The 24,288-nt window shown below is 38.8% G+C and overlaps 1 long non-coding RNA gene across 1 annotated transcript; it reads left to right on the forward strand.

Moving 5' to 3' along the window:
* The first annotated feature begins 9,916 nt into the window (after positions 1-9,916).
* On the forward strand, positions 9,917-13,141 carry LOC135313297 (uncharacterized). Its single transcript, XR_010372915.1, has 3 exons — positions 9,917-10,006; positions 10,488-10,588; positions 12,817-13,141. It is a non-coding gene; the product is annotated as an uncharacterized LOC135313297 (long non-coding RNA).
* Positions 13,142-24,288: the final 11,147 nt, after the last annotated feature.

The following is a 24,288-nucleotide window of genomic DNA, read 5'->3' on the forward strand; positions in this document are numbered from 1 at the left end:
GGGTTAGATTATTTTTCTTACTAGTTTGTTTTCCCTAATATGATTTCACACTTTTAGTTGGCAATCACATTATATTTTTAAGTTTTCATCTGCAATTAGGAAGGTTGGATTTTTAATTATTTTTTTAAACAGTAAGAACAGGTAATAATTTGATATCAGGATTTGATAGTAAAAATATAAGCAAAAAATTTAAGCGGAGCTTTGCAGTAATTTGAAGTTGTCATCTTGAAATTGGTACCAATATGAGGAAATGGTGCAGCTATAATTAAGAACAGGTTTCAAAAAAAGATTTTCAAAATAGTGGAAAGCACATAAACTTAAATATTTTCAGTTCTCGAATGTTTTCTGTCGTATTACATGGCTGGGTCTGTCTACTCAAAATGTTTCTTAACAGAGAATGCTTCAACTGGAAAACATTTGCAGACAGTATGCTGAGAGTAGGCATAAAATGCTTTTGCTTTAACACAGGACCCTAAAAGTATTGTGTTTTTTGCATCTGATTCAGAATTTCTACTGGAAATAGGTGGCTCAGGGAAGCAGCTTAAGAAGAAACAACTCTAAGGATTTTTTTGTTTCTTTAGTGGTATATGCCAAGAAACCAAGTCTGTGTGAAAAAGATTCAGCTATCCCTAATGTAGAAAGCTACATTATTTAGTGTTGTGCTCAAATTATTTTAGCTTATGTTAATTATGCCTGTTTGCATTAAAAGTGTATTGCTTTTTCACGCTTTTCTGATTAAATACTGTCTATTCACTGTACCCAGAGCCACATAACATTATTCAGACTGTTTTGCGTGGTTTTTTTTTTTTTTGGTGTATGCATAAAGCTGAATCCAGTGCTTTTACCACAGATGTGCAGAGGCTTCCTAAATTTCCAAAGCAGTGTTGAAACTGACAAAGATATTGGGAGGGGTTGGAGCAGGACAGCTCCATGTTCTGGGAAGCGATGCCTGTGTCTTCCCTATTCGACACCAGGAGCAAGCAGTGTCTGGTGCTAATGTTGGGCTTCTCAGGGAGGTTGAATCTGCATTGACAGAAATAGCTGCTGAGCTTGTTAAATTCCACATCGGGATTGTAATGTCACACAACATCTTCTGCTAGACCTTTACACCTAGAGTCGTGTTTGACTGTGAAAGCACTGGAGTTACGTTTTCCCCTTTCACTCTAATTTAGAGAGTCATCTGCCGTCTGAGCCCAGTTACTCTCTGCGTCCTGGCGATGTTTTAGTCACGACAGTGTTTGCAGGGGAAAAAGCCACACAGAATTCCCCAGGATGTAGCCCACGGTAAATAGCGTTTAAACGCCTGATAGCATGCAACTTGTGCAGAAGAGAAATACCTGGCAGAAAGTGAGAAATAGAACAGAATGAAAAGAAATTTTTCTTCTCCTGTTGTACTTCCTACAGGTAGAGCCCTTAAATTCTTGAGCTCCAACTGACCTCCAACTCTACTCATTCTTTGTCGTCTTTTTAGACTCTGAACTGATAATAACACATAGTTCAAAATTCACCCATAGACCCAGCAGACCTTTTGCCTGGTGTGGGGAGCATGTTAGGAGGTTCTGAGGACTCTGTTGCTCCTGGAGCATTGGCTGGTATGGTGTGTGCATCGACTCTGCGGTGGGATCATACCTGTGCAGATCCCCCTACCTCATCTGGATGTAGCAAAAAAAAGTTGAGGAGCCAGCATATCAACTTTTAGGGGGTGGTTTTGTGCCAGCTGTCTTGCAGCACCATAAAGCACAGTTTTAGGAGAAAGGGCCACTGGTTCGCGGAAGCAGGATTCTCTGGGCTGAGAGTCGGATAAACTTGGCTCCCTGGTTGCACCTGCATTTGCAATTCTTTTGCTACTGATGTTTATTGTGGACTGTAGGTACTTCAGAGTGCTATTTTATTTCAATCTAGTGTCAATTTTGATTGCAAAGACAGCTTCAAAAATCAGAAAATCAGTCTCACACATGCTCACACCTAAAGCAAAACTATTTCATTTAGTCAGGCCACAAATACTTTTTTTTTTTAATTTCAGGCCTTTATATAGGCTGTTTAGATGGTTTCAGTTTAATGCCTTCCTCATTTTTTCTTTTTCCTTTTTTCCTGCCATAGAATTAACCAAGTTTTGTCACATCACTTTATCTTCTTGCCACTTTGTAATTCCTCAAACCTGTGGACTAAAAGCCAGAATTATAGAATGAAAAAAAAGAAAAAAGGAAAATGAAGAACTGGGGAAGGAGGAGAGGGGAAGAGAGAATGGGCTATTAGTTTTTCCTGTTGTGTTTAGTAACAGAAGTACATGGGAGACCTATGTTTTTTGGAATTTTTAATATTAATGAGGAATACAAAACTTTCATGAAACCTGGTTTTGAAGGCAGACCATTTTCAAATTAAATTTTCCTCAGCTCTAGCTCTAACAGCTCTTGCTTTAACCTGTCAATAACAGGAGGCTTTAAAGGCTGTTGATTTGCTCCAATCCAACAGGAGTTACAAGCATGTGATTTCAAGCATTTTCAAGTAGTCTTTTTAGGATCAGCTTAATTGATGTCCTACAGGACTGTGGGTGTAGTTAAAGTTAAGTATGTGATTAAGTGGTTTGTTGGAAGCAAGCCAGAGCACTTAACACCTTGCAGAATCCACTACTTAGTCTGAATATGTGTAATATGCAGTCATGGGGAATTGTTCGTTCTTCTAAGAAAAGAGAAATTTTCCTCTTTCAAAGCCACTGCTCTTCCTTACTTTTCTTTAAATGTACTCCCTTTCTAAGCCCGCCTCTCCTTGAACTCCCCTTCTAAACATAAAAATACTGCAACACATATGCTCTTCATTTTTTGACTGTGCACAGGTGAATGTTTTCCTCCCTCCAGCTGTGTAGAAACCAAATGTCAGCTCAGCAATGTTACTTTTTTTTTTTTCTAATTGATATTCCAAAATGGCTTTTCCATAGGACTCTCTGTTAAAAGTGAATAGCTGGGGGCGTGGGGAAGGCGACTCATGCGCTTTGTATTATGGTAATTTTTTCACAGGAGACTGGAGCATACGTGTTGCTTTCCTGGGACGCTGATAGTTTGCTTAGGTGTTTAGAATGTGATAATGCTGGTTTGCATTTGCAAGGACTAATAACAGGGATCCAGGAATAGATAAACATGACGGGGGATTTCCATTGCCTTAGCCAGCTATTCAGAAAGTGGGAGAATTAAACAATACTTACAGTATGTTTTAACAATAAAAAATCCTGGACAACTGGACTTCAGCACTGCTTGTTCTGCAGTTAATTTTGGATAGGAAAAGTTTGAGCAAATTTTGGCGCTCTCATCAGGTGGGATCCTGGGATTAATTATTATTCGGTAATCAAGTTTGTGGGATTTTTTTGATAGGAATGCTGTGAGAGGAAAAACTATTACTTTGTCATATTGCTTTAAAGGCTGAGAGTTTTTCTTTGGATGACTCCATTATAAAGGTTTTGCTCATCCTTTGCCAATTAAGTAGAGGCTCTGTTTTCAGCAAAAGTTGCTTGTGTTCCTGCCATGATCCTTTGCCTCATCATCTGAGAAGGTGCAACTGCAAATCGTTATTTCATACTTACATGACTGCATGATAAAGTTAGCTGGCACACAGCATGAAGACAATAAATCTGAAGCTTTTATACTTAAAAACATTTTGCTTTCATTAACCTTTTTTAGTTAGAACAACTGCTATGTTTCAGAGGTCCTAGAGAATTTCACCTCCTCCAACTCCTCTATTATAGCAGCAAAGCTATATATATTTTTTTCTAGCATGTAAGCGAAAGCATGCTCAGCTCTCTGGCTGCGAGTATTTAACAAAGAACAGAATTGAAAGACAAACTGTGATACCTTTATTTGCACTGTAGAAAATTTTACTGTGTGACTAGTGCTAGTACTAGACTACCAGAACCCAGCCTTTTCTCCAACTGCAAATCTGATACTCTTGCTACATTCGGATCTGGACTGGGAAGTAAAAAGAAGTCCTTATGCAGTTTGCTGCTTCAGAGGACATACGTATTTTTTCCTTGACTGTCTGGAGTAGGTATACTGGTAATCTCCTGAGGTTTGCTACTGCCAGCCTGTATCCCTTTGCTGCATTCACTTTCATTACTCACTGGGGATGGGGATTTTTCACTTTAGCCCAAACTTGTTTGTAACTGTCAGGGAGAAGTGTTGCAGAGGTAAGGAATAAGTAGGGGAGCTCGAAGGAAGCAGGGACTCAGAGTGTTGATATAACTTTTACTTGTACCTTTGCATCACTTTCTCTCAAATCATAAATGTGTCCTGTGTAGAAATTATTCCCCTTGCAACTGTTATATTTCCTGGTGAAGTGATGTAGAAGCTGTACAGAGCCCAAGTGGCAGTCTGGGAAAGAGGCATGACAAGTTCTTCTAGGAAAGAACTGATGACAAGTTTTGATTTTCTTTTTTGCAGTAAAAACTTGCAGATTTTTTAATTATATAAAATAATTCTGCATCAGCCTTATCTTGAAGATGCTGGCATGTTAGGAAGCAAATTCTTGTACATTTTTATTTTATTATCTCTTTAGAAACAAAATAACTGTTTTTCTGTGACTGTGCCTTGCAAATATACCCATCCTGTTGAAATCTCTGCTCAGTATAGGATTCTCAGAATAACATGCCTACCTTTTTCTTAAGATCAGGGTCACTCTGATATGAACAAGGAAGACTTTTTGAACTGTATTTTGCATTCTAAGGATTTTCTGAGTCCTTGCAAAAGTAGCCAGCTTTTTTTCAGAATTTCTTTGCTGTCCCCCTTTCCCGGAGAGTTTGTCATGTTGATAAGAGGTGGCACCTGTTTCAGTGCAGCAGTTGCTACTTCTGTCTTTGAGATGGCTATGCACTACATCTTTTCCATGTCTTATTGGCTGATACGCATACTCTTCCCTAACGGGAGTCCTAAGTCTTTGCCCATTTCATCTTCCATTGCCTACAATTTTTCTTAGAGGGTAAGAGCATCTTTTTTTTTTTTAATATACCATCATGTTATCTTCTACACTTGTCTCCAATGTAAAATGAAAAATGGCCTGTATTGTTTTCTAACTGATAGTTCATTACCCTTTCTCTGAGATCCTGTCTTCTCTAAATAATTGTTTTGGAATAATGGTGGGGGTTGTCACATTTGTCAACTCTGGGTTCAGCTGGCCCTCGCTAACTTTGTAGCCAAAAGGTGAAACCCTTCCTAGTTCTTGCATTTTTTTTCTGCAGATTCTGAGGACTTTCACAGTTGGTGAAGTTGGCTACAGTATTTTTTGTAGTTCTGACTTTGAAATCTGTGTGTCTTCTTACCTCATTTGATTTTCTGAGAGCATTTTGGATTTTCAATAACGTCTATAATGGCAGAGGAACATCTCTCTTCCAGAAACCAGCTTATTTTGCACAGCAAGTTCCACGTGCCTTGTCAAGGGTTAGCTCTGGGTCATTTAATAGTGTCTACTGGAGTGTTTAATCCCAGTTGTGATGCCTGGTCTGTTACCAGAGCCAGCTGCTACGTGCTTGTCTCTGCAGGCTTACACTGGCAGCACACAGTTCTGTGTTATTGCCTTCTCACTGTACTCTGTTGAAAAATGTATGTCTTTTGCATTCCATTTTTTTGCATGGAGTGCACTTCTCCTCAGATTCCTGTGTTGCCATTTCCCAGTCAGCTTCCTCTGCCTGAATGAACCAAAACCTCCCCCAAATCTCAAGTGCTTCGACATACGCTGTCAGGCACCTTCTGACAGGCTCCTGTGGTGCTCCTCTCAGATCTGACAAGCAGCTGTTGAAGACAAAAAAGACAATATATGTTACATTAATAAACTACTCATCCACTACTGATATGGGGCTAAAGAATCAGTATGTATTTCATCCCTGCAGTCAACGTAAAAACCACCATAAAAAGTGATTTTGTATTTTCAGTTTTTAACAGGACTGCTTTAAAAAACAGGTACTTGTTCATTCATTTTAATGGTGGCAGCCAGCAAAGGGAGATACTCGTGTGTTCACATCCTAATGGGGATTTTCAGGTCTTTTATATTAACTAAATTGAACTAACGCATCTTAAGAAATCTGTTTTGCCTGTCAAGACAGGAATATGAAAGCAACTAATTCACTGCATAGCTGGAAAATAGCAGAATGTCAAAGGCGGCTCCTGCAAATGCATTCAGAGTCAGTGTTGTTTTTGCAGATATTCTTACATATGTGGTTAAACTACATGGGCAGATAGATATTTTCGGAAATTAAATTGCCACAAGGTGGTAGAGACAAGGCTGGCCTTATTCATAGGTATTGAACTGTGATCAGTAAAGCTTGTCTCCCCTCTTTGACTTTCTCAGCTGGGATAATTTATCTACAGCTACAGTGCAGGAAGACTTGCTTTACTGGAAAAAAAAAAAAATCCGTTTTGTCTGTACCAAAGTATAAAGCTTCATATATCAGAATTAATTCATTTTAAAACCTGGGATTAAAGCTGGGCCATGCTGGTAGTGCTCACTGTTCTTCGTTTGCTTCCTTCAGTTGCTGGAGCTTAGTAGAAAAATATGGGAGTGCGATGCCCCAGCTGGTAGCACGAGGGCCTTGGGAGAACAAGGGTGCTGGGACTGTCCTGGCAGCCTCGTAACAATTCCTTGCCTTCGGTTATTCCCTGATTAATAAGATGGATCAGCAACTCTAGCAGGCGCTCTTTGAAAGCCAGACACGGGTGAATTTTGCACCCAGACTAGCCCAACACTAGGGTGCTTGCAGTTCCTCATTGGTTTTTATCCTCCCGTGACACTTGATGTTGGTATTTCACATATTTTGTCTGCTCTGCATGCTGTGTGCTCCTGCCTCTGGCCTATGGTGTGTATTGAGGAGAAGAGGTGAGGAACCAGTAGGTGATCAGTCTTTTCTGGATTCTTATATGGTTGTCTGTAGTTGGAGATGGCTGCCCAATGCAGGTGGCTCTTTTCTGTTTTATTAAAAAATGCATATATGTTTAAGAACATTGAGATAACTGGCCTAAATATGCTGCTTTATGGGATTTAAAAGGAAATAGGTTTGTCCCGTTACCTCAACCATTATATAAGATGAAATAGACTTTCACGTCTGATTGTTCTGTTTGAAGGCAGATTTTTCAATCTCTTGCTGTGAATGTTTAAAAATGCCACGTCATAAGAGCAGTGTTTTTTATATTCCTTCCGGTGTTGGTTTTTTCCCCCCGCCCCCGTCTGCCAAGGATTAATCTGGGTGGAGGGAAGGACTTCAGAATAATTTCCTAAAAAGCTAAAGGAACTCAGAAGAGAGGGAAGCGGAAAGTGGGCTGCAGTTCCTGCCAGCTGGCCAGAGCTCAGTCCCAGCGAGACAGCCCGTGCTGCCAGTCCCCAGGAATGCGCTGGCAGCCAGCGCCTTACCCAGCCCACCCGCTCCCAGGTGGGGGAAGGCAAGTGAAGCAGTCCTTTCCTTGCTGGGATTTGCCATGTGATATATTGGACTATTTTAGATATATTACATTAATATTTCTGGCTTTAAATTGGGAACGGCTGTGGTTAAAGTATCCTGGATTCTGTGGTCAAATAGTTGGTGTTGGCAATTTCTGTGGTCACATATTTGGTAGCTAATGCTTTTTATGAATTCCAGATTTTTCTCCTCTGGGATAATTGTGCCTCTGGAGCTAGTGCTGGAAGGCTGTGGCTTGGTCATGTTTGTTGTTTTCTCCTTGAAGATCGTGGCTCTTTCTTTACTTCTACCATAGCTATACTGGTGGGAAAACAGAACACCGCTGTAGCTGTGCCTAGTACATCTATTCGTACAAGTGAGCACACATTTTCCCCAAAGTGTGTTGCTTTGTGCTGTATTGTCAGTATATTGATTTGCTTTAAAAGTCGTGCTGAAAGGAATCCTAGTGAGTGCTACTGGTTTGCTTAAAAGTGGAATTACTCATCTTGTCTGAATGAGAAGAGCAATGTTCTGAAATAGGCTGTTTTAATTCAGTGAAGCTGGGCTGATTAGCCCAAGCTTAAGATTGCATCCAGTGAGGTGTTTTTCATTCAAAGAAGAACAGCTGACTACTAAGCAAAGCAAATAAGATTAGCTGTTATGAAGAATAAAAATATTCAGTGAATTTCTGCTCTATATTTGGGAAGGCCCTGAATGGGCTAATTCCCACTGAGAACACGATGCAGGTGGGCATTTGATCCCAGTGCAGAAGCCAGTAAAATTATGCAGTAATGCCTGCCTTTTCAATGCAACTCAGGCACGTGACTTAGCAAGACATTTGGAATTATTTCAGCCTTGATTTGTTGATAATTGTTACAATCTAGGAGCACAGAGAAGTCTGCAGAAATGATACAAATTGAATTTATCAATACTTAAAGGAAGCAGACACGGTCATTTTGTTGACCATAGCTTAGTTAAATACACATCAGGTAAAGTCAGGCAAGGGTTGACAAGAACTGTGGGGTGGTTTTAGGAAAACAAGGGGAAGCATAGGAGCATAACTGATGTCAGTGAGGGCAAGGAAACAAATCTTTTAAAAGTAGTCTAGTTTTTGTCAGATTATACATTTTCCTGGCAAAAGTATCGTATTATAATAATGTGTTTAGATGTTGATAAAGTTCTGAATTTAGTAATGTATAATTTTTTTTAATCAGTCATGGGTATGTAATAAATGCTGTATATTTTAAGTGGATTTAAAGTGTGTTTGAGAAAAATTAATATATATGCATAGACAGGAGTACTCACTTTATTTTTGCTTGTACTCTTACACTAGTGGAAAAAATTCAAAGGATACCCCTTGAAAGCTTTTAACAATCAAGTTGTGCAAAAATGCTTTTCATTTGCCAGTCCCTATTTGCTGTTGGAAATCTGAGTATATAGCCATGAAGGCCAGCTGTTTTTTCCTTATAGCATTAGTAAAAAGAAAAAAACCAAAATAATATGCTTTGTTTAGAGTATTTCTGGGACAAATTTCCCAGAATTTTCCTACTGCTTTTTCATTTCTTTACATAAAATATCCATAACCCCTCTTCCTTGATGAGGTGGCAGAACATCCAAATACACTGGCTGATTTTTATGAGATCAATTTCTAGCTCTCCTTTTCTTCAATGTCTTGAAATGCATCTCTCTGCCTACTAATTACTGAAAGCATATGCAATCTGAGAGTATTGGACATTTCTGTGTTTCATTAAACTAGACTGAGGCTGCAGTGAAAAGTGGAAGATGTTGATTCTTGTCTGTTCTCTTTTCATCATGATGTACTTGGGGAAAGAAAGGAAAAAATCTCTTTTTCTGTGAGACTCGTTTGTTTGTGCGCAGGTTTGTGTATGTGTATACGTATCTGTGTATGCCATATAACCAGGAAAAACACTGCATTAAAGATACTAAACTTAGTTCCTTTACCCTTTTTGGTTGGCTGGAATTCACATTTCAAAATCGTTTACCATGTTGCCATGAGTGAGAAATTTCACTGTCTGATATGGAAATCATGTGACTGAACAGCAGTTTGGAGAATTCAGGAAAACATGAAAAGCCGCAAGACTGGCCGTGAACTTGCAAAATTTGCAGTGCCTGTGTACATATGCTGGTATGTCTGCCTTTGGATCACTGAGAGAGTGAGCCCCTGGAGCATCAGTCCTGCTATTGTGTTGCTATAGTCCTTTCCACATGCCTGTCCTCCAACTGAAACTTGGCCTCCCACTTACTGTTAGGGGAAATTGCCCCTCAGTCGTCTTTATCTGCGATTATCTCCCCTTCAAGTGCTGTACTTTTGGTGAATAAAGGCAGAGTGTGAAATTCCCATCCAGTTTGAAGATAAAGAAAGGTTCTTGAAGGGAAGGACTGTATTTTCTAGAGCAAAAGTGAAATTACAGGATTATTGTTTTTGTCCTATTACATCTCTGAGCAGACGGGTCCAATCCATGAAGGAATTTATTTCTGTTTTGGCAGGAAATCTCATCTGGATTTAATCTTGATATGGGACATAGTAATACAAGAGATAGACAAGAATGAATTGTGATGGCCAGACTAAGAAGAAAGGTAAAAAGAAAACCAGTACATTTTTATAAGCAAGCAGGACAGAGAGCTGTAATAAGTAAGTGAGAAGAGCACAATAAGAGGTTTGGAAAATGCATTTTGTGGAAAGGAAGATTTCTATTTTAAAATACTTTTTATATTACATTGTGTATCTGGCAGAACTTCTGATTCTTCCAGCTCTAATGAGAATGCAAGCCAATGGCCAGACTGTCTGTAAACTAAGAATCAATCCTTTGCAGGGTTTCCCTCCTCTGTTCTTGCTTATTCTTTCCCTTGAAATTCCAACATGTTGTTTTTTTATAATATGACTGTGCTGACTCTTCGATCGATGATAACAAGCGTCTTTTGCCTTTCTGTACCTCTTGGATGCTAGCTGGTGCTTTCATAATGCTTTCTGTCTTTCTAATGCTTTCCAGACATGAATTAATTAATCTTAATGACATCCTGTCAAGGAGGTAAAATAATTCAGTGATGTTATTTACAGATGAGAAATCAAAGGAAGGGGGAAGTGAAGGAAATGGTTCAGAAAGACGGTACAGCTGGGACTAAAGGCCACTGGTATATGCAGATCTGCCTGGCAATCAGGTAACTGTAACGTATTTCTCATGTTTAAAAGCTGTTCTGATTCTTTGCCCCTAACTGTAATTTTTCTTTCCCAGTTTTTCATTCTCACTTGGTTTTAAAGAAGCGGGAATGGGCTTATGACTCATTTGGCAAATTTTAGGCAACCTTTTATTGGAGACAACCTTGTTTACTAGAAGGGTTTCTGGCATTCTTCCAGTCCTTTTGAGGCCATTTTAAGATTCTCCTACAATGTAAAGGCTTTCTTAATTATTATGCTGTTCATTTTGCCATACAGTATACTACATTAAGTTTAACATTCCCCTCACCTGTCTCTTGGGGAAATACAGTAACAGTTATGAGAAAGTTATCAACTGAATCATATTTTAAGTAATCTTCATGCACTTTAAGTAACTTTCCAAAAAGGAGGTTAAACAAGTGAAAAAATGGTATTGTCAGAGGAGTAATCTTTATTAAAGGCAGGAAATAAAGTATGTTTTTTAATATGTCACATAAGTAAGAAGGCATCTACAGTGAACTTCAGTTACAAAGAAAAAAATTCCTACCCTAGCAATATATTGAGAAGTGAAATACCATCCTCACTTTCAGTTGGCCTACTCCTTCCTAACTAACACATTTGCTAGGGATTTATCAGGTCTTAGAAGACTGATGGGGTTGCTTTCTTATGTAGAATAATTTTTGTTCTAATTAGTCAACTGTCGGACCCTCAATAGGTCTGTGGTGGAAATGCTCAAAATGTAAACTGAGCAGACACACTTTTTCAGGTGGAAAAGCCATTTTACTCCTGTCCGTTCTGCTCACCTACTGTTTATGCTTGCAGTGACAGAGCTTGTCCATGCACTGCTGAGGGAGGGAGAGACTATCAGAACAAGATTCCTTGTCTTTAGATTTCCTATATTTTAAGTTTGGTTTGGGTTTTTTTTTTCATTTTTTTAACTACTTTGAAGAAACTAAAACTTTTCCCTTCCTCCATCCCTCTCCCCCACCTCCCATTTCCCCAGGAAAAAAACCACTCTTTCTAGATTACAAAGTCATTTTGTGGCCTAAAATAGCCCACCCTTCTGAGCAACGCTCCCTTTCCCCCTCTTCTCTGTTCCCCCCCCCCCACCCAATATGCTTTTAAATATAGGCTTGAGTACCTGCCAGCTGCATACCCAGCTCTGCGGTGGGGATCATCTTTCTGCCTTCACTTGCAACCAGTGAGGAAAAAGACCCTGGAACAGTGGAGGATATTTCATATTTTGCGTTCTATTATTTAATTTAATCTCCTCTTTTGCTTACTTGGCAAGGCAGCTGATCCACCAAGAACTGCACATGTCAGATGTTTTGTAACTCACTGTGGTTAGAAGGAATCAGTATTGTGCCCCTGGAGGCTCAAGTTGAGGATGCTTTACTCCGTAGTCTTCCCTAGGTCTCCAAATTAAACAACAACAAGAATTTCGGACTTGCTTACAGTAGTTCTGCTGGATCAGTAAATAGTTTGGGCATAGACAGCTGTTTTCCTTTCAGGATGTGGGGGAATTGAATCATGGAGTGTGAGGGCAAAATAATTCCATGATAGAGGCTATTAGGGGAAAATTTATCATAATGGAAGGAGACAATTCCAAACAGAATGGAGAAGTGAGTGGTTATGGCTCTAGGTGAACTATCAAAGATGAGAATTCGACACATTTTCTTCTTTACTCCTTTTGTATGATCCCAGTGAACAGACGTGTATGTTTCATTCTGTTGGGTTTAGTCTAGCTATGTGCTATGGACAGGTGGATGTGATCTCAACAGTGAAATGTTTCCACCTGAACAAATTCCATCAGGAATAAATCAGCTCAGTTGTTCAGTATGTGGTATTTCTGGTCTGTGGTTCATGCCCATTGGAAGTTGCAGTCTCTGCTGATTCAGTGTGACAGAAGAAAGTGAGAAGTCAAGACAGCCACGTGAGCCCCTTTGATGAGAACTGTCCCATGAGTATCTGTACAACTGTTCATCTTTCATATCCTGCAGATGTTCAGGCAATGGCGGAGGTACGCACCCACGGGAAAGTCTAAATGTAGCAAATACTATAAATGAGAAATTGCCTGTAGATGTTACAATTGTACAGGACTAATAGTCTTGAGAAAGTATCCTTCTGGCTTGCATAAATGTGTGAAATAATTCAATGGACTGGAGAGGAGAGACATCCTCTAACCCTTACATGTGCTGCGTTCTACCAACGTGTTCTGTTTTCCTTTGCACAGGAACAACCACCTTGATTTGCTGTGGCTCCTCAGCTCAAGAAACCTGTGCTCATTGGGATAGGGGAACGATTTTGGCCCAGATTCTTGCAGCCCTTTTCAGAGGCAAGTCCTATATGCTTGAGCATGGAGATGTAGATGGTCCCCAAATTAATCTTCATTTTTAATTTTGTAGGTGTGGAAGGAATAGGAGGACAACCTTTTTTTGTCCTGCAGCAAGGGGTAAGGTCAGATGGCCTAATCATACAGCCATCTTTCACCTCCTTGGATATTTAAAAACATTGAAAGCTCTTTAAACCGCCCATGTGGCGGCAGACATAATTAATGAGGAAAGGTCAAGTACTGCACTGATAACATCATAGAAATTGATCGGAAAGGCCCATTAAGTCATCTTGTCTATCTCCTTGCCAGCACAGGATTATTCCCTACAGTATATTTGCTAATGCTCTGTTCACATTGTATAAGAGAATCATGAGTTTTATGGCTTTGGCCTTTTGACAGCACGCACTTTATGGAACTTACTGATTGTTTTAGAGGTCTGAGTAAGACCATGTTTCGTTGCCTGATATTGGAGCAGAAACATATTAGCAAAAAATTACTTAGAATTATGTAAGATTTTAATTAAAATTGCTAAAATACACAAGGGCAAAGCTGAGCCATAGCAGATGAACTTTGCAGCTGACAATTCTTTAGCTGCAGACTATAATTTAGTTTTTTTAATAAACTATATGATGTTTAAAGTAAAATAATCTCTGTGGTTCTCTCTTTCTTTCTCTTTCCCCCTCCTTTTTCCACTTTGATATCTTCCTGTCTTTCATTTTTGTCCATCTGGAGCTGTAGTTGAATTATGGCATATGATTTGTATAGATTTGTATCTCTCCCCCCTGGATCATAACCCTATTACTGATTCCTTCAGCTCCTGGTGCTTACTCACACTCTTGCTTCTCCACCCTGATTTTCTCACATGGTTTTGTCTGTTTCTTTTTACTCTGTGGGCTCTCATTCAACTTAATTTTCTTCCTTGGTTTTAGAAAAAGAATGTATTGGTTTTCAGCTAAAGAGTTTTGCACTTCATAATTTTGATATTTGTCTTTTTTCTTTTTTTCTCTTTTGTTTTTTTTCCCCCCCTGGCCTAAAATACTGTTGTCTTGCTCCAACAGAAAAGAATTAGAACTGCTTATCTTGTTGTGAAACGGAAAGACTCTGTTCCAAGTCACCATCCGGAAGTTTCTGGCAGTGAAAAGAGGTGTTAACAGCTGCCGTGAAAGGGCTACTGAACTTAGTATTAATACAGAAGTTATTTCTGCCTCAGAAATGTGAATAATTTGCTAAATTAATTAAAAATATATTTGCTTCCCTCAAAAAAGTGCAGAGTACATCCACGTGGAATTTTGCTCCATGAATGGAACAGAAGAACTCAAAACTGACACAGAACAAGGAATTCTAGAGCAGAATACAATTATATTGAAATATTGTCTTGGTCTGTAAAAATTACTCCTGAAATGGACACTTATTTTTCATGCACAGTGTTTAATATTCAGTGTTGTTTACTGATCCTATCAAGGCAAAAGGTTATTGGAGCATTAGGCCACAGCGTAACTCAGCTCAGTGCTCCACTGTTGGAGGTTTTCATCAAAAAGATGCATTTTGACATTCTAGAGTGAGTGCACTCATAAGGAGTGAAATGTCTCAAGTATAAGTTATAGGTCCTTCGGCTTACGAAGCAGACGCAGACTGCAGCTGCTTTAGGGAACTTCACTAAAACTTCTGGATTTTGGTGAAGCTAAATTGAAGTTCCTTACTTGCACCGTGCAGACCTCAGGATAAGTTTCTTAATGATATCCTTTAGAAACATGGGGAACTTTGTTCTGGGTGAAATGTCTCCAAAGTCAGAAATGTTTATTCCACCTAGCCCTAAACAAAAGTATGAAAATCCGTTATGAAGAAGGTATGAAAATCTGGCATTTCTCTGAAGGTAAAATTATATACTGTAGTAATGCTTTTTCTTCTTTCTGGGCTTTAATTAGAAAACTCCATGCCTCGCTGTTTAGTTGAGGCGTGAAGCCCTGAAACAGTAGGAACATCAAGCGGTGCTTAATTAAATCCGAAACTTCTCTGGATGTTGGCAGTGCCTACCCCTGCTCTATGTACGTGCCTCCTTCTTCCTGTGATCGCATTAAAGGTTCCCCCTCCAGCCCACCAAAACACTTGTGAAAAATGGGTAAGAACTGATCTCATTGACAGAACCACAGCGTCTTGCTCTGGGTGCAAATATTGCCCACGTGGAAGGAATTAAAACAACACTTTACATCTTGCTTTTGATAGGTTACTTATTAATCCCACTCTAAAGCACCACTAACCAATACCTTTACAAAAATTTGTTCCCCTGTGAAAAACCTTTGAAAAGAAGTTACAGCCATAAACCATATTTGTTTGCTGCTTATAGCAAAGAGGTAATCTTGCTGCTGGGTTGCTACTTTTTGAAAGACAGGAAAAGCTCTATGGTTTGGCACGAAGACTTTTAATTCCTGAGCAAAAGGCAGCATATAGAGTTTTATTACCTCACAGATTAATGAAATTTAATATGACGAATGCCATACTGTGGTGACAGTGTAGCCCCTATGTTTGTGAAATGGCACTTTTTTCAAGTAACAGCTCCAGTTCCGACCTTGCACTTGGGGTTTTCTGGAGATCTAAGCCAAAGTGGCTTTTAATGGGGGGAAGAGATTGTTTTGATTAAACAGAAGCCAGATATGAAATTAAAGAAAGAGTTCAGAGGTTGCTATTATATTTTGGCAAAGATATTTCCTTCAATTTTTAGCTTTTTATTTAGAGACAGCTACTTCCTAACACTTACTCTCTTATCTACAGGGAAAGGCCTAATATTTGAAATAGCATTTAGGATTTATAGAAAGAAATACAACATGCCTTTCCTTTTAGAAATATAAGAAAGTTGGGACTGCCACGATGGCAGGCTAATTCCATCTAGGTCAGTATCTCGTTTTTGACAACTACCAGTCTCAACTATTCAAAGGGTAAGAATTCAGTTTTATTCAGCCGTGGCATACTCTGTCCCCTCACTTAGGTCTCATCCTGTCTGGTTTTTATAACCACATTTACCCTTCTCCCACTCAGTGTTAGATTGTACCTTGTGCCATAGCTCCAAAATAGGACACAGCAGGTCAAAATGTGTTTCCAAGCTTGAAGAGGCACTCCCTCCTTGGGACACCCACAGCTTTTCCTGTTTCTTTTTCACATGAAGTTGATTAACTTCAATTCTGTTTTCTGTAGGGCTGGCTGGAGTGTTTTAAGTTCAGGCTGGTGGTGAGTTAAAAAAGATGTGCTGCTAGTGTCTCCTGAAAGGATCCCAGTCATGACCTTGGTTTTCTTTAAAGCTCTTAGGACTCCTAGTTGTATGACCAGGCCAGGGACGTGGGGTATTTTTTTTCCTTCCAGCTTTCAATTTCTAATAATTTCTAACAAAAAAAAAAAAATTTCTTGCAGTAGTTTTCCAACCCGCAAGAAGCCCTGTAAACCATGTGAGAAGTGGTGCTTCTTTGCACTGAGAAGAAGCTTGAGACAGAATTTCCCAAGGAGTGTCATCTTTCGATGTGGCACCGATGTTCAGACATACGGACGAGGGGATGACAGCTAGGGCAGGTTGGAAAGACCTCAGATGTACAATTAAAATTTTCCCACTGATTTCTCAAATAAATTGGTAGTATTGCTGGGGGCAACAGCCCTTTCTGGCTTTCTCTGTAAACCTAGAACAGATGGTAGCATTTTGACAATTAAAAAAAAATCTTCCAAACAGCAATTTTTAGACTTGAATTCTGGTATGTCTGCTGCAGTGCACGAGAAGCCAAACAGTTCTGTGGGTTTTGCTTCACTTTTTAATGGTTTGTGCCCCATTACAAATAGGCATATTTGACATCCATGTAAAAGCCATGGCGAACAGATCCAGGCTACGTGATTTACCTCTGAATTGTCCTATGACTTGACACAGATGGCTTTAATAGTGGTTATGGTGTTCCCTGGGTAGCAGTCCTGCAGGCTGGGAGAGAGCAGGAAGCTCCCCAGCACATCCAGTGATCACTGGTAGGATTCTTGCAGTGTTTATCGTTTGGAGTGGTAAGAATAAAAGTATGCTATGTCCTGTATTCGGTAAAAAGAAACTGGTTTGGATTTAGGTTTTGCACTTTTAATCTGGAATGTGTATTGAATTTTTCTGCTGCTTTACATAGCTGAGTTAAAAAAAAGAAAAACAACAACAAACCACTAGCAAATACTGGATTTGTGGTCCTTTGTGTTAAGAGGAAAAATTGGCAGCTTTAACAAGCAATGAATGGGCATGGAGACAACTATCCACTTGTGCCTCTAAGGCAGCTCCTTCAGATAAGGCCTGAGATTTATTGGCAGTTGAGGCTTTACTACAGAACCTTCTCCGGGGATATGCTCTTGTTGCCTTTTGGCATTTTCACTGTTTTAGCACTCTTCACAAACACATATTATTTTGCATTAGTTTTTTTAAAGACTGTTTTCTAGCATGCCTGAAGGAGGACAAAATGTAGGTGTTTGCAGAGAAAGCAACAAAGAAAAGGTCAAAATGAGGCGGGTTTGCAGACCCGTATCTCTTCAAAATCAGCTCTGTCACTTGTGTACACGCAATACAGAAGAAACCATGGGGACCTGTGGTCAGTGACAGTGTTGTTGCACATCATAATGTTTTTCTACCCCATTTAGCAGTAATTTCCTAGATGAATGGCGCTCTTGGAATCTGTGCCGAATGTAACATGGGAGTTAGAAGGAGCTTTGTAAACAAAGGAAATGGAAAGTTTGGTTAAGATATTGTTGGCTAAGAGAAAAAGGCTTATTACCAGTCTGAGTTTGTTTTGGGTCCTTAGTCAGCCTGGAATTAAAATGTAGGTTTTCTGTGACTGGAAATATAATAGCAAAACACTGAAAATTTCCTCTACCTAGTCACATTGGAATTTAAATGTCTGTGATATTAGTCCATGTTTTTTTACGAGTGATAAATTTTGTTGTTAAAAACACTGGATTTTAGAATATACATTTCAAAGTGCACGAAGGCTGGCCTTGGTTTCATATGGTTTTTACGCTAAGGCACAAACAGTCCAGTTGTCTTTGAAGCATCTGGATCTCTGTAAATGTGCGCTCAGTGGCAAGAGGGTGAAACAGCTAAAACTTTAACCTGAAATTGTAGGTGGAAAAAAAATGAGAGAGGGAATCACCCTTAAGTCATGATAAATGCAGTTGTGTCTGAAAGGTAACAGCAAAACCACATGCAGCAGCAAGAATCTTCAGAAGAAAACCAAAGAAAGTACAACTGGAAAAGATGAATATTTTACTTAAAGTTCCAGGTTCTGCCATAAATAAGATTAGGACATAAGTGTGCTATGAAGAAATCTCCTTAAGTCCTAGTTTACCATAGATGTAAGCTAAAATAATGCTTCAGAGAGTGCACTGTGTTACTTCTTTCAGGTGGGGTAATGAGGTGGGGTAAATGTTTTCATTTAAAATTTCTCTGCAAGTTGCTTTTTGGCTTATGTTTTGAAGGTTTAATATTTCTACCACTGGAATGCTATAACCAAGCTTGTTCTAGATAGTCTTGATATCTGGAGAAGGGAAATGAATTTGTTAAATGAGAAAAAGGGGGTCTATAAATGGGATATTCATATGCTCTAGAAAATAATGGGAATTTTACTGGGAGTTTCACCATTGTTTAAAGCTTTATATAGGCATGTTCTGCTCAGAAACTTTGACAAGGGTATGGGAATAAGAGGATAGTGGAGATGTCAGGTTTTGCCTTTTAACGTTTCTTATAATTAAAATACTGGGTGTGTGCTCTTAGAAAATCTCTGAGAGACTACTTCCATGAGTTTTGTATTTCCAGCTTTTAGCTACAGTCTAGTAATCTTGATTATAAATTGAGACTCAGCAGCTTCCGGTTGGAATCGTGATCCTTCTGGGGAAAGAGTAGAACTGAAATCATGTAGAAAAAGGTATGTCATTAGCTGTCTGTTTTGTGTGTCACCAGTGTGGGATGGAGACTTAATGTAGTTCTCTGCGTTACTTTTATCAAATCCTGATCCTCGTGTAGTTTGAGCAATGAACTGCTCTGAGATAATTTCACTTAATCTGGTGGCTTTTATGTTAGGAGAAAAGTCTTTTTTTCAAACAAGGATATCATTGGAGCCTTCATTGACTTTGTATGTAATAAATTTTGTTACCATGGAATTGCTTTTCCTTGACTTCAGCAAATATTTATTTCTGGTGCTTGACATTTAATTACTGTTTTCCCCCTTTGGTTTCCTAAGGGTAAATTGTGTTTGAATCGCTCGTGGGAAATTCTAACTGAAGTCATTAGTGCTATCGCATAAACTCTCAAGTACTGAAATGACTCTTGAAAATGGTATTTAGCAATTAAAAAAGTTTACTTTTCAAAGAAGGCAAATGTTGGCTATATGATCGGAAGAAAAGAAAACAAGTTTCCATTTTCATTGCTATGTATTCCACAAAGGACCAAGATTTGATGTGGTTCATGTGGTCTGCAACTGTCATGAAGCCATATGACAGCCAAATAATGTGAAAGTTCAATACATACGTACATATTTTATTTTCACTTTGTTAGGAAAGAAACATTATTTGCACCTTGAAACAGCCTTACTACTCCAGTGGGGATTTAGTTAATCTATAAACTATGCTAAATCATTTCCCAAAGAAGCTGTGTGAAACAGTAAGTGTATAGAAATCAATCTTTTTCTAGTGCTCCCTGTGTCTGAACTGGAGACTTTCCTGAAACAGAGGTAGAACATTAATTTGAAACATCTAATCATGCGTTCAGTTAAAAGAGTACAATCATTTTATGTGTGTGTTTTTTTTTTTTTTAAATTTCTTGTCTTCCTTTGCTAGCTCCCTCTTACCCTCCATTAAAAGTTCTAATAAATAGACAGCTCTTATGTTTATGGGATCTACTGGCAGAAGTGAGGAAGCTTCATACCCTTGCTGGGTCTCTGCAGACATGTGGTGGGTCCAGCCGTGTGTACATTAGCAAGTAATTTGGTGCATGAGGAATGGTAAAGTTCATTGAAGGAACTGACGCTGAGGCCTCTGCATTCCCCTGATATGTGATTTTGAGGGTTAAGCTTTGTCCCCAGGAAAACATTGTCGGGCACATGTGTGGTACCGCTGCCAGAGTGGGGCTTTCAGTCTGGTTTCATTAGAAGGGAAGCTAGCTCAAGCTCTCCAGAAGTACTCTGGTGAGTACTATGCAAGTGTGGATGATAGGGGGATTCACTCGTAAACCATGATACTGTTGCAAGCCAAAACAATAATATAGATGCAGGCTTGCACTCCTTCCTTCCAAGTTTTTAAAAAAATAATGATCTGATAATATCTGTAATTTTTTTCCCTCTGCAAATAGGAGACATTTTCATGTGGGTAGAGAAGTGGATGAGAGGTGAGGAATTTTTGGCAGTACTAGATCTGTAATTCCATTTAGCTATACATCTGTTCTCTTTTAACTAAGGACCTTTTTAAATTTACAATTAATATTTTATTTGAATTTTTAGACCGTTATACAGTCTGTTTGCTAAAGTTCCTTTGAGTAGGGAATGGTCATCACTGTTTAGAGATTTATTAGTAGTCAGGGCAGACTTTGAGCTGGTGAATCATGACATTCATTCATTATTGATGTCTTTTGAAAGGTACAAGAGTAAGCAGAACTCTATTAAACATTGCATACTACATGTTTTCACAAAATAAGATTTTTGTGTAGCATTTAAATACTCTGTTTTTTTTCTGAAGACATGTTGAATGTTCATTTTAGAAAAATAATATTAAATGAGAATGCTTTAGAGCTCTTTACTGAAATTCTCAATTTTCAGAGTTTTTATTTATTGGAAATAAGCTGGGGATCCTGAGATGGGGGCTTGAAAAAAATCAGGATCTACTTGCCACTTTACATGTTTTTTTCAAAGAAACTGGTATTCTTCCTGAATTGCCCCATAACTCAGATTTAGCCTTCATGTCATCACTTCTATCTGAGGGAGTGTGAGAACACAAATGTCTGCCAAGGAGAGGTGGCACAGGCTGGTGCTTATCCACTTTAGTGCTGATGTCATGAGGGCTGGCAGAAAGTGAATAGTTTTTTTCCATTAAGAGGTGTGACTTTTTCTCTAAGGGTTGCATATAATTTCAGGGGTATTGTAATTAAGGCCTTTAGGTCCTTAGAATTATTAGAAACAGAAGATTTGGAGCATAGCTCTACTATCTGTATGAGACATTTGTGGTTTTGACACTGTTTATATCCCTTCAGAGCAGGAAGTTGTTTTTTTTTTTTATTTCCTTTATTCTTTCTCCAAATGTCCTCTTTCATCTGTTCTCCTCGTTCCTATCTCAAGTAACCCTACTGTATCATGACCAAGGCAAGACAATGGTGTTGGATGGGGACTCACCAACTCCTGTGTTTTGATCTGAAGACTGACTTGGCTCAGTCTATTGTCCCCTGCCTTCCATGGGGATGGGTTTAGATCCAGATGGGATTCAAACTGACTCGTGGGCCTTCAAGCCTTAGCTGTTTTAGTTTGTTGCTGAATGGAGTTCTGTTCAAGTCGTACAACAGATGTCACTTGGAGAGTGTGATTTAGTACATGACTTGTATTAATACAGTCATGCAAAGGTAGACTTCAGCTTCTTTGTTTAGACGTTACAGTATCGTGGGTAAACTTTTGCAGGCCAGTCCAGAGTGGCCATGCTGTTAAATAACCAATTACTCAGTCCTTGACAGAGGTGGGTGTGCACTTCCCTTGTGTAACTCATCCACTGCAAGAAGGCCCATTTTTTATGAAAGTGTGGTTTTGGAGACTGTGGTTCTTACATTTTGTCAGTGAAATAACAAGACAGTAACTGTATTTGTGACACTGGTTTAAGAGTTTTTCTTCCGTGCCTTTACCCTCAGACACATATATATGCTCCTGTGTAGCGCTTTGCCATCTTGTTGGATGTGCCTCTTCAGCTGTTCTGTGCGCCTGCATTGTTAACCAGGTTAAATATTCCTTCTGTCCCTTTATTCAAAATGTTTATGGGCAGATTTCATCAGCTTAGATCGGCACAGCTGAAGTAACTAACTGCAGTACATGGCTGGTGAATGAACGTATGTGGGCAGAAATTTCTGAAGCTGATTTTGTTGTAAAGCCTTGTTAAGCTCTAGTGAGAAGCTTGTGTTTGTCTTTCTGTGTGTAATAGAATGAGGAAAATTTTTCTTCTATTTCTTTCCTCCAAGTAGTCTCAGTTTTGGAGAGTTAGAATTAATCTTTTAGTCTTGTGCTTTATACACCATTGCTTGTGATAACTGATTAATAGAATGAAAATAAAATACTTCCTATACACTGTGCTTCCTTTGTTGTTAACAAGTAAAATACGCTTTTGCTCTAACTGGAAAATACTTGAAACTATTGATTAAGAACAAACAGGTGCTTGTAAGAACACATGAAAATGCTTTTTGCTAGAATGGTTGTATCACGTGCCCCTCTTGGAGGAATAATTTGGATGAAAACATTACAATTATGTATTCAGAAATGTGCTAAGTTTTTCAGGTAGAGTTTCCTTTAGAGCTTGGCAACTTGCAACCTAAGACCTGACTAGTGCTGTGAGCTTCACATAAGTGGTGCTAATCTATTTGTGCTGACTTTAAGGAGCAGACGCTGCTGGGACATGATATAAAAATGAACTAAAGGTGACCATGAAGACCGTGGAGAGAACAACTGCATCAGGAGGATCATATTGCTATTCATGTGTGTCCGGAGATGTAACCATTAAAGATGGTTAACTTTCATCTTTTGCTGGTTTCTTTGTAGTCTTATTTTTTTCCTCAGTCAAGGCAACAGATGCTTCTCCTGGGAAATGGTATAATGGGTAAAGAAAGGTTTGGGAAGTAGATTTGGAAAAGTGTTGCGTGTTTCAAGGAGCATGGAAGAATAAAATTTCAGATGGTTAAGTGCTTATTGTACTTGTATTTTTCCAACTGTGAATCATTTAGGATCTAGATCTTGATCTGACAGTCCTTTTGGTGTAACCTCAGCGGCACTTTTGGGTGTGAAAAGAATATATGGATGACAGTTACTAACCTGTGGAAAACAGATGACTAAAACGTCATGATTTGGTACTTTATACCTTTTGAATAACATTGTCTTTTCTATTCCCCTTGTGGTATTAAGAAGAATAACATTTTTCTCAGTTAAATTCCTACAGCATACTCCTACAGATTTCTCTCTTTGGTCACCCATGTGATCTCACCTTAAGCATCTCTTTCCATGTGTAGCTTGATCTGGATTAACTTCCAGATGAATTGGGTCATGGGGAAAGGGGTACTTTGTCATGATATTTCTGTCACTGAAAGAATTTGTTAGGTATGACAACGACCTTTTTTAGCAACAAATTCTTGCTTTCTAGCTTGTTTTTCAGACCAGACATCATGCTGGACAGAATGGTGTGTCTTATTCCAGTGTTAGAACTGATGACTAAGTTAAGATGTATTGAGGAATATTTGTATCGTCTATGAAAAGCTCTGACACAGAGATATTCTTGTTGTCTCCTTGTTCACAGAATAATGAAAAGTTTGGTGATTTCCTCCAAATTGTATGTATTGGCAGAACCATCTGAGATGCACATTTCACACAGCGTATGGTATAAACTGCCTTGTTTTCTCATTGTAGCGTGCAGTTAAGGTGCTTTATGATATTTTGAGTGCATATATTTGATGTTGTGAACTGCTTTTAAGACTGCCATGCCTTTGTAATGTGCTGATGTTACCTTATTAGTTGCTGCGTTTTTGGTGTTCTTTTTTTTCCACAGAAGCATTTAGCTTATTGGCATTTGTTTTTACTGCTGACATTTTTTTCAGCATGAATATGTTGCTATGCAATTTCACTAGAAAAATGTTATGGTAAGCTGACTGAAATGTCATCCTGTCTTTATTTCCCTACAGCTTTTATGGCTCAAATAAGCACCTGAAGAAGCTTTTGAAACTTGTCAGATAATGTAATTTCACAACATTATTCCGTGCTTGTTTCAGTTGGCATTTCATGCAGCAAACTCTTTGTATGGCCGTTTGCCTTTCTGGAGGATTTTAAAAATAGTTCTGAACTAGAACATAAATATATTTGTAACAAGTATAATTATTAAGTTATTTTTACCAACTAGTTTTGGACCAGAGATGTGCTGGCTCCAGAGTATTTTTCTGATACTGGTTTATGCTTTAGTGTTTTACTGTATGAAAAATTTAATGGTGGAAACACTTCATATTTACCCAGTTGAGTAGACAAATGCCCTTCTCATCAGATTTCTTATTGATAGTTCTTAAGAAAGCCAATTTTTTGTTGGCCAGGGTTCACTTTTTCCTCTCTCCCATTGCCTATTCCTAGGAAAACTTGTTTCCAACCTAAAGAGTGCTAG

This window comes from Phalacrocorax carbo, chromosome 4, assembly GCF_963921805.1.
Source record: "Phalacrocorax carbo chromosome 4, bPhaCar2.1, whole genome shotgun sequence".
Lineage (NCBI taxonomy): Eukaryota > Metazoa > Chordata > Aves > Suliformes > Phalacrocoracidae > Phalacrocorax > Phalacrocorax carbo.